The sequence below is a fragment of the Vicugna pacos genome, unplaced genomic scaffold, assembly GCF_048564905.1.
Source record: "Vicugna pacos unplaced genomic scaffold, VicPac4 scaffold_18, whole genome shotgun sequence".
Classification (NCBI taxonomy): Eukaryota; Metazoa; Chordata; class Mammalia; order Artiodactyla; family Camelidae; genus Vicugna; species Vicugna pacos.
In genome coordinates this window covers 3019707-3030808 of record NW_027328739.1, presented here as the reverse complement: position 1 = coordinate 3030808, position 11102 = coordinate 3019707, and the positions used below count along the sequence as shown (strand labels likewise).

Sequence of the window (11102 nt, the reverse complement as noted above, 5' to 3'; positions counted from 1 at the left end):
CCCTTTGTGCCCACTGTGATAAGGACTTTTATAGCAAATAGTGGTTAAATTTTATCAAATGCTTTTTCTTTATCTACTGAGATGATTATGTGGTTTTTTGTCCTCTCTTTTGTTGATATGTTGTATCAAAATTGATTGACTGATTTGCATATGTTCAACCATCCTTGTGTTCCTGGGAAATACCTAACTTGACCATGGTGTATAATCTTTTTTTACATGCTGTTAGATTTTGTTAGTTAATAATTTCTTAAAGACATTTACATCTGTGTTTATCAATGATATTGACCTATAGTTTTGTTTTGGGGTAGTGTCTTTGTTTGGTTTTCGTATCAGGTTGATGTTGGCCTTATGGTTTGAGTTTGGGTGTACTCTCTCCATATCAATTTTTGGAAGAGATTGAGGAGGAGTGCTATGGATTTTTTCTCTCTATGTTTGGTCAAATTCCCCAGTGAATCTATTTGGGTCTGAATATTTGTTTGCAGAGATTTTTTATTTTATTGATAATTCTATTTCATTTCTGGTGATCTGTCTTTTCAAATGGTCAGTTTCTTCTTAATGCAAAAATGGTGGGCTGAATATTTCCTGAAACTTCTCCACTTCTTTCTGGTTATCCCATTTGTTTCCATATAGTTGCTCATGGTATTCCCTTATATTTTCCAAATTATTTGCAGAATTTATAGTTTCTCCATTTTCATTTCTTATGTTATTTGTGTTCTCTCTCTATTCTTGTGATGAGTCTGTCCAGAGTTTTGTCAATTTTGTTTACTATTTCAAAGAATTGTTTGATTTTTTCTATTTTTAATCTCTATTTCAATTGTTTCTTCCTTGATCGTTATTTCCCTCTTTCTGTTGACTTTTGGTTTTGTTTGTTCTTCTTTTCATGATTAGTTTACATAGAACATTAGATTATTTATTTGAAATTGCTCTTCTACTTTGAGGAGAGCCTTGTCACTATGAACTTCCCTCTTAAGCCGGCTTTAACTGTATTCCATAAACATTGCATAGTGTTTTGTCATATTTCTCAAGGTTTTTTTTAAATTTCTTATTTTACTTCATCAGCTCCCCCCCTTGTTTTAGTACCATGTTGTTGAATCTACATGCTGTCATTTTTTCTCTCTGTTTTTCTGTGATTGAATTCTAGTTTCATGTTATTATACTCAGAAAAGATACTTGAAATAATTTTTATCTTCTAAAATTTGTTAAGGCTTCTTCTGTGCCTGAGTACATAATCTTTCCTAGAAAACATTCCATGTGCACTGGAAAAGAATGTATATTCTGTTTTGGGGAGAAGTACTGTTATGAAAATATAAACCAAATCCAATTATGTTATCATATCTTTTAGTATCTTTGTTCCCTTATTAATTTTCTGTCTGAAAGACCAGTCTGGTGATGATAATGGGGTGTTATAATTTCCTACTGTGATTGTATTCCCATCAGTTTCTCCCTTTTCATCTATTAGTATTTGCTTTATGTATTTAGGTGCTCCTGTTGTGAGTGCATGTATCTTAATGTGTATAAAACCCTCATTTTGTATTTCTCCTTTAATCACCATATCATGTCCTTGTTTATCTTTCTCTATGGCCTTTCTTGTAAAGTCTCTTTTGTGTGAAGTCAGTACTGCTAGTCCTGCTTTCTTGTCATGTCCATTAGCATGGAATATATTTTTCCATCTTCTGACATTCAATTGATGTGTATTCCTCTTACAAAATTGGGTCTCTTGTATGCTTCAAAATGTAGGGTCTTGTTATATTATCCCATCTGACAATATATATCTTTTGATTGAATCACTAAGTGCATTAACATTTGTGATAATTATTGAGAGACTGGTGTTTATTTCTATTTTGAACATTTTCCATTTGATTTTGTATTTCCTTTTTGTTCACTTCTTTTTCTTTTTGTGGTTTGATAAGTTTTCTTTTATTATCTTGGTTTCTATTTGTCTTTGTGACTTCATTGTAAGCTTTTGACTTATGGTTAACCTCTTTTGTATGTATATTGACCAGTTATTGTATCTGTTTATTTTAACTGATAGGAATACAAATTCTAACCCATCATAAAGAGAACAGAAACAAGAAGAAAATACTCTGTATTTTCCTATTTCACTCTCTAACCCTTAAAAATTTTGAGGTCCTCTTTTTAACATCATGTTTATTCTATTGTAAGTCATTGTAGCTATTACTTTTTTAATAATGCCTTTCTCATTTCTATGGCATACTGCTTCTTTTTTTCTTAGAGTAGATTTTCATTATTTCTATTTCTGTCGCTAATTTCTTTTAGTATTTGCTTTTGTGGAAGTTATTTATCTCTCCTACTATTCTAAAGGATAGCCTTGCTTGATAAATTATTTTAGATTACAGCTTTCTTTCATTCAGGACTTTGAATATGTCTTGTCACTGCCTTCTGATTGTTGTATTTGTGCAGGAAATGTGTTTACAAATATAATGTATATAATTATATATATATATGTAAGGAATACATACAAATGAACTTAACGAATAAGATGAAAAACTATACGTTAAAAAATAGAAACCATTGATGAAGGAAATTAAAACTGATTCAAAGAAATGAAAAGATCTCTTATGTTAATGATGTGAAACTATATGGTTGAAACAACCATACAACCCAAAGCAATCTACATTTAGTGTAATTCATGTCAAAATACCCATGAGATTTTTGCATTAAATAGAAAAAATAACTTCAAAATATATATGTAACTACAAAGATCATGAGTTGTCAAAATAAACTTGAAAAAGAGTATTAAATCAATTAGTGTAATATTCTCTGATGTTAAACAGTCCTACAAAGCTTTAGTAATTTAAACAACATGATTCTGGCTCAAAAACAGACACCAATCAATAGAAGAGAATTGAGCAACCAGATATAATCCCTCACACCTATGATCAATTAACCCATGAAAAATGAAGCAAGAGTATAAAATGAAGAAAACACATTCTCCTCAATATGTAGTGCTGGGGAGATTGAAAATGTGAAACATAGATTAGAGTATTTCCTCACATTGTATGCAATCCATGAGCACAGAATATCTTTTATTTCTTTTGTATACTTATATTTATTACACCTTTAATTTATAGAACTATGTTTAGATCTTTTATTTCACTTATCAAATTTATTCCTATTTTATTCTTTTTGGTATAAATGTACACACAACTGTTTTCCTAATTCCTTATTCTGATAATGTGATGTTAGTGTATAAACATGCAACATATATTTGTATATTGATTTTGTATTCTGCAAGTTTGCTAAGTTTGTTCATTATTTCTAGCATTCACTGGAGGAGTAAATGGAGTTTTAAATCTGTGTATAATTATGTCATTTGTAAAAATTCTACTGCTTGTTTACTAGTTGGAAGCCTTATATAATTTTTCTTGACTAGTTTTTCTGGCTAGGACTTTGAGTAGTGTAATTTAGGACTTGTGAAAATGAGCTACTTTTTCTTATTACTTGACCAGAAGAAAACCTTCCTGTATGTTAACATTGAACTTGATTTTTGTCATGGGTTTTTCATATATGGCTTTTATTATGTTTAGTTATATTTTATTTAAAGCAAATTTGTTAAGATTTTTTTGTATACAAAAGTTAAGATCAGTTCTGTCAATAATTTTCCTACATTTTCTGAGATTGTCACTTTTGAATTCTCTGTTTTTCAATTGATGGTATCACATATATTGATTTGCATTTGTTAAATAATACTTATGAAACAGGACTAAATCAAACTTAACTATAGTTTATAATACTTATAATATGCCATGAAATCAGGTTGCTAATATTTATTTAGAATGTAATATACACATACAGAAGGAAAAATATACATTGTAGCTTGAGTGTACATTTATTTATTTAAAAATTTTATCTCTCATTTTGAATTTGGCTTATGTTTAATGGAAATTATTTCTAAATAAAGAATATAACTCTTGGTAGAACTGAATTTACTACAGTTTACTGATACAGAACATAGCTATTATTTACAATTAGTGCACAAATCACTTGTCTTAAAATGCCATATTATATTAACAATGCCAACTGATTCAGGACTGGGAAACATAATGCTTCCTAAAATGCATTATGTGGTGTTTTCCACACCAACCCACATATACACTTATTTCTTTGTTTTTTTGATTGTTTGTTTGCCCCTTAATGGAGGCACTGCTTATAGAACCCAGGATCTTGTGCATAAGTGTATTTATCAACATCATTTTGGAGCACTTAACAGAATCCAAAAGAGTATGGATTATAAAGATGACAGGAAAATTTATTCCTTCTAGGGACTGAAAAACCTCTGAGTGAAAGAATGGTAAAAATAAACATTTGTATGTATACAATAAGATTTTCTCTTGTGTAATTTTAAAGTAGAATATTAAATTACATTAGTTTTACATATAGCACTGAAGTACAATTAAAAACAAAATTTCCCCACTTTGAGATTTCTTAAATTTGATTGATTAAAGTTTTATAATTTTAATTCATAAATATTTACCATTTATTTATAAACATACCAAAGAAATTGACATTTATTCTGCTCATGTTTTGAATATAGAGCTACTTTTTTAAGGTACACAGATAAATAATTACTTCCATTTCCAAATCAACTTATGTTTCACTTTAATTACAAAAGATAATGAAATAGTTATAAATTTTCTGTACAAGTTTTACACAAATTTCACTTTAAATTCCAAAACTTTAAAATTATTTTATTTACTTTGAGCATTATTTATACTCTGTTCACCAAACTGGTATAAATTTGTGTACAAAAGGAAGGAGAATTTTTTTTATTTCATAGACCCCAAAATTAAATTATTTAAAAAGATTTTGTGGGGATAATATTTGCAGATCACACTATAAAAATAAGCATCTTATATGATTCATTTTCACTGGATGAATGAGAAGGAAACACTGGCTGAATGTTAATCTTGGGTTGCTAGGAGACCAGACGTTTTGTGATGTCACAGCTACTCAGGTTGAGAACCATTGTGATGGCCTACCAGTTTAAATGTGCAGGCTTGCCAGAGCAGCATTTGAAGCTGTAGTGCTCAAAACCATGCAGAATAGAAAAGTAGCTGCAGAAAAAGTTATTTGAGATGGCACTTGTTTCTTCAGAAATTCAAGATAAGTTTCCTAAAGATGGGTCAACTGGTTCAGGAAACTCCAGTAGATCTCTATTTTGTGATCAAACATTCTCTGGGGACTTGGACTTGAGGTCTATGATTGAAGAAATTGATTCTCTGACTTTGTCAGAAGGATCCTTGATAAAAAGACCATGTTACACACATTGTGACTCTGAACCAGTTGGAGATAATGATTTTCGTTCTCTGAAATTTCCAAGAAAACTCTGGAAAATGTATGGGGGTGACCAATTTAAATCCATCTGGTGGGATGATAATGGATCTTCCATAGTGATTGATGAAGATGTCTTTAAGAAGGAAGTTTTGGAAAGAAAGGCCCCTTTCAGAATATTTGAACCTGGAAGTATGAAAAGTTTAGTTATACAGCTAAAGCTTTATGGGTTTAGGTAATTGCAGCAGAATTTTCAAAGATCTGCTTGTCTAGCTGTCTTTATGGCAGAAGAAAAAGAAGTCTATATTTTAAACAAGGTATTCACAAAGTTTAGTTACAACTTGGTAACTTAGATATAAAATTTAATTTTGTACATCAATCTATGGTAACATAAATGGAAAGCTTTTTTGAAAATTGTATAAAACTACTAAGGCTATAATTCTTAATTTTTTATAAAAATGAGGATAGTGCCTTAAGTAGTCAAGATTATGATAAACTTTGCTAGCAACTATGAATCTTAACAGAAATCTAAATAAAGGTATTAAAGCTGTTTTCAAAAGTGGCTTTCACCGTTACTGCAAATGCTAACTTCTTAAACTTGATGACTGTATTATTTAAATGTGTATATTCGAAATAAGGAATTTCAAAAAATAGTCAGAATTGCTCATATTTTGATGATATTATCTTTGCATTGTAAACGTGAAATCTGAGGTTTTATAGGTTAGGCTTATTGTAGTCTTCTAATTTGGTTTAAAATATTACTAAAATCTTTCCACTTTGATTGTAGCTGCAATTCTACCATATTTCAAATTTTAAACGAGGCTGTCCCCAAATTTTAGTGAGAATAAAAATAAGAGTTGAGATTAAAAATGTCTCTCTGGTATCTTCATTGGCTGAAGATTTCAACAAGAAGCACTTTATAGGAGGGGGTAATATAGATAATCATAATTCTGATTTTGTGGCTGACACTAGTGGAGAAAGTGCATTTTTACCTTCTCCTAATTTAAACATGCCTCTTAACAGAAAGCCCTCTACTAGCCATATAATTGGTGATACAAATACCCCGATCAGAGGTGATTTTTCTCCTTCATCATCAGTGTCAGTTAGACCACGAGAACAAATTGCAGTGGATCAATGTGCTACTTTAAATCAGTTGACCACTATCCACAGGCACTCCCAAAGCAGCTAAACTGAAGCAAATGGCTGTGCTGTGAACTTCATTACAACTACAACTTCTATTTCTCATTACAGCATCTTGTCTCCCATACAGGGCAATTATTTTGGACTGATGGTGGAGCCTTCTACTTTTCCAAATAGATATCACAACATATCTGCCCATGAAGGTCGTTTTTCTAAACTTCAACCAGGGAGCAACCCACGGTTTCCATTGCCAGTGATAGCTGATACATCAACTACCTCTCTTTCAAGGCCAACTCATCAGCTATCTTCAGTTTAATAACGTCATCCTAATTACAATTGATCTACCAGAGGACTACCAGATTATGCAGGATAGCAAAGATTAAAATTTATGATGGCAAATGTCGACATATATCTGCAATATTCTTATTTGAACAATAAACATAAATGTGTACCTGTATTGTCCTTATATTTTTTAAAATAGAGTAAAGATTTAAACTCGAGACTAAGTTAGCATTTAAAGAAAAAAAGAGATATTTGATTGATATGATCATTTGATGGAACAATATGTGAGTAAATTTATATAATTTCTTGTAAGGAAGAAGAGAAAATGGAAGAATTTGGAAAAAGACAAAAACATGGAGAGAGGGAACAGTACTAAGTGGTTTCTGGTTGATCCTGGAAAGTATTTAAAGTGTTAAGTTATGATAGGTTGGAACAGGAGATAAATGCAGGAACCGGCTCAGGAGTCATGGTCTCTATTATGTCATCCCTGGAATCATAACAGTCACGTGATGTAATCTCAGATGGCACATTCAGCATGAGGTAGAATTTAAGAAGTAATTTTTTCTATGGTCTTCTTTGTGCTGTTCTCAATGCATTTCAATTGGTGCTTTCTTTTCCTCCCTCAAGGGTCTGCACTATATTTTCTAGTGAAAATTTAATGTTGCTTTTATGTTCCAGCCAAAGATATGCTTACATCCTCAGAGGGGCACTTAAAGCATTTCCAAATCTAAGTCCACATCTCAACATAGTTTAGTCATTTCTTCATAGATCTGGCATCTGGCTACCTTGGAATATCTTTATGTTTCACTGTATCTGGAGATATATCCAGGCAAATGCTTGTCAACCATATTAACTCCAACCTCAAAACTGTTGCTCCATCTCATCCTTGGACTTAGGATGTCCTCCATTTACCTACTTAGATTTTCCCAGTCTCAGCACAGAAACCACCTCCTCCAGATATTTTCTATCCAACTTTCCTTGTCTAACTTGGATACCAGCACTGTAAGCACAACACGTGCCACAAGATGCATTTTATTATTTAGTGAATGAAAAATACATGTTGACTTTAAGCAAAATCTACTTTCCTGAAGCAACAAAACTCTCATGGTTTTCAAACTATTTCGTTATGGTCTTTACTCTTCACCACAAACTAGCTCTTTTCATAGCCCATGGACTAGTCATTCAAGACAGTAGTGGAGGTAGGTACAGGAGACAAAGTATTATTTTCTTCTTAATTCATGCCTCCAGAGGCCTAAAGCATTCCATTCTCATTTGCTGGAATTTTTCCTGTCTCTTCATCACCCACCCACCCCAAAATAGCTGATTCTCTTCCCCATACCAATAACTATACTGCCTTCTAATTAATTTACTTCTTAGAATCAGAGCTTCGTCCAGAAGAGACAGTGCCATTGCATATATTTAATACAGGTTTATAGACACCACACAAATTTTGCCACTTCTAACCTTAACACAGGAAGTATCTAAGAGGTACTAGAACCTTGGTAGTGGTGGTCATATTCAGAAACTAAATAGCAATCTAAAATGTGTGGACTAGAAGGAGGTGAGGGTGGTAGAATTTAAAATTTGTCCAACTGCAAGAATATAAAATTTCTGCAGATATTAAGAAATATAAAATATTCATGGAAGACTATGAGTAATTCCCTTTTACTTAAAATAAAAGGTGAAGCATTTTCAGAATGTGAAATGCCCTGAAATGCTGGAAAATTTGTAGGCAATGTCAGGGTATCTAAGGCTTCTGGTCATAATCATGCATCCAGTGTCAGCTGATAAGACTGAAATGGCAATATTGAGTCCAAAAATGTGTCACCAATTGTGAATAAAGCCTTTGATAATCTTGAGAATTGGCAAATGGGCCAGGGTAAGCTCACGCAACATTCCGCCAATATGTCCTTTACCAAGAGAAGAAAAGAGACCACTTGCAGTAGGAGATCTGTGTATGGACAGCAGTGGTTGTTCCTACAACAGAAACATCAAGATTTTAAGTTTGTCAGCACAAATATGATGGTGGCTATGTTGTTGTTTACATTAGCAGTCTGGGGTTCAGATGGGATGGTTCAGCAGCTAGTTTCCATCTCTCTTATTAGACAGTGGGTCTTACCGTGATCATCTTAACAATGTTCTATACTGATAAGTCAAAAGCAACAGTTTACTTTCAAAATTAGAAATCCTAAAGAAGAATATTATTTGTTAGTCTATCTGTTGTTTTCTACCTGGGAAAAGCTAGACTATTGGCAAAGTACAAAAGTTGGCTGGTGTTTGAAAACTATTCCCTGAGCTCTGCCCACTGAATTCTTCCCACTAAATACTACAAATCTGTCTACCACTGTGTGTGTGTGAAGATGGATTGTTAAGCATTAACTAAGCTTGTCTTAGTTGAGCCATCAGTGAATTATTCCTCTGCATCTGGCAGAATCTCTGTGAATTAAGAATTTCACTGAGCCATCAGATTTTCTACCGATCAGGGAGAGGTAGATTATAATTCTCCCAGTGTATTAATTATTACCTGTTCATTGAATCCTGAGCTGATGTTAGGGTAAAACCACTGAAACCTTTAATTAGACTGAGGCATATACATTCTCCAGTCCCCAGAGCCCAGCACAGGACTATGTCTCCTTTTTAATTTAAGCTTATATCTTAGTGTTTTTTCTTTTAATTCTCATTGTTGGCACAACTTAGTTTTGCTTTGTACACACGTTGACTAATTTATAGAGACTGAACAACTGACTTATTCCTGTTTTCCTAGAAATTGCAGTAACATTACTTTCCTTGGACTACCTGGAATAGAGTGAGTGCAGTCATCATTTTGAAAGCAGCCCTCAGTCCTAATAATGCAGAACCTTTACACTTCTTTGCCCAGCACTTGTGCAAGATTGTTTGTTGTGGATCTCAGGGATTTTCCTCACATCCCCAAATGCAACAATGAGAAAACACCACATTGTTATCCAAAATCAAACATTTGCCAGTATTGCATTCCCATTGCAAAACAGTTAAGAATTTTAGGAGTTCTGAGATTTTACCATGCTGAGATGTTTACCAACCTAGCATGTTCCTTTCTTACTGATGATGTCATGTAGATGAGACAATATTTCAGACACAGTGAACTTTATCACTCACCGCAATAGCAACCAGGGTTAAATTTTGCATACATTCCCTACTCTCAGATTAATACACAGAGTGAACTATTCAAACCTACAGAAGCAGTGGGCTGTTAACAAAAAGAAAGTTTAAGGCATGATAAAACACTAATTATATTGGTATCTTTATGTATTATTTATTAGAATCACTTGTTTATTAGTATCTTTACCTAGGATAAGTATATCATGACTCAACTTTACTTGCTGCAGAAACAATCATGAGAAATGACATGGGAAAAAATGAACATTGACTTTCCATTTTTCCTCCTGCTTCTATTGAGATATAATTGGCGAAGATCATTAAGTTTAGGTGCACATGAGAGTGGTTTGATTTACAAGTATAATGAAATAAATATCATAGCAACTTTAGGGAGAATTCATTATTTAATTTAAGTACAATATTAAAGAAATACAATTTGTATTTTGGTTGTGATGAAAAACCTTAGGGTCTACTCTCTTAACAACATTCATATATAACAAAAAGCAGTATTAATTGTAATTTTTATGTTACTATGGGGCATCCCTAGAACATGTTTATTTTACAGCTGGAAGTTTGTTGCATTTGAGTGCATGAATCAAATTCTCCTTTCCCAACCCCTGCCTGTGTTAACTACAAGTCTATTTTTTTTCTATAAGTATGTTTCTTTTGAAGTGTACATTTATCTACAAACTGTATTAGTTTCTCTTACACATCATACTCTTTGCTATTTTTAGTACATTTCAAACTGATCACCAGAATATATCTAGTTATGATATGTTGCTATTTAAAGATATTTCATAGTTATTTACTATTCCCCATACAGCACATTTCTTGTCCCTGACTCATTTAATTTGCAACTGGAAAATTTTCTCTCTTAATTTTTGTCAAATATTTCTTTTTCCTCAACCCATTTCTCCCCTTCTGGTAAACAACCAGTTACTTTGTATATATCTCCTTTTATGCTGTGTAATTTTCATTTGATTTAAATTCCAAATACGAGTAAAATCATACAGCATTTGTCATTCTCTTTCTGACTTATTTCAATTAGCATATTACCCTCTTGGTCTAACCATTTGTTGCAAATGAAGAAGTTACACTTTTTATAGCTGAGTAATAACCTATTGTATTTTTATCTGTTTGTGGGCATATAGATGCATATATACTTATATATATTTATATATATAAATATAGATAAATCTATGAAATATAAAAATAAAAAATAGATGGGTAGTTATATATACTATGAACACGCA

General features: G+C 32.2%; 1 long non-coding RNA gene across 2 annotated transcripts; it reads left to right on the top strand.

Moving 5' to 3' along the window:
- Nucleotides 1–5234: 5234 nt before the first annotated feature.
- LOC140692862 (uncharacterized) lies at nt 5235–6889 on the top strand. 2 transcript variants are annotated; one of them, XR_012068475.1, is made up of 2 exons: nt 5235–5484; nt 6563–6889. It is a non-coding gene; the product is annotated as an uncharacterized lncRNA (long non-coding RNA). The 2 variants fall into 2 exon arrangements; XR_012068474.1 differs by having other exon boundaries at nt 5347–5609.
- The last annotated feature ends 4213 nt before the right edge of the window (nt 6890–11102 follow it).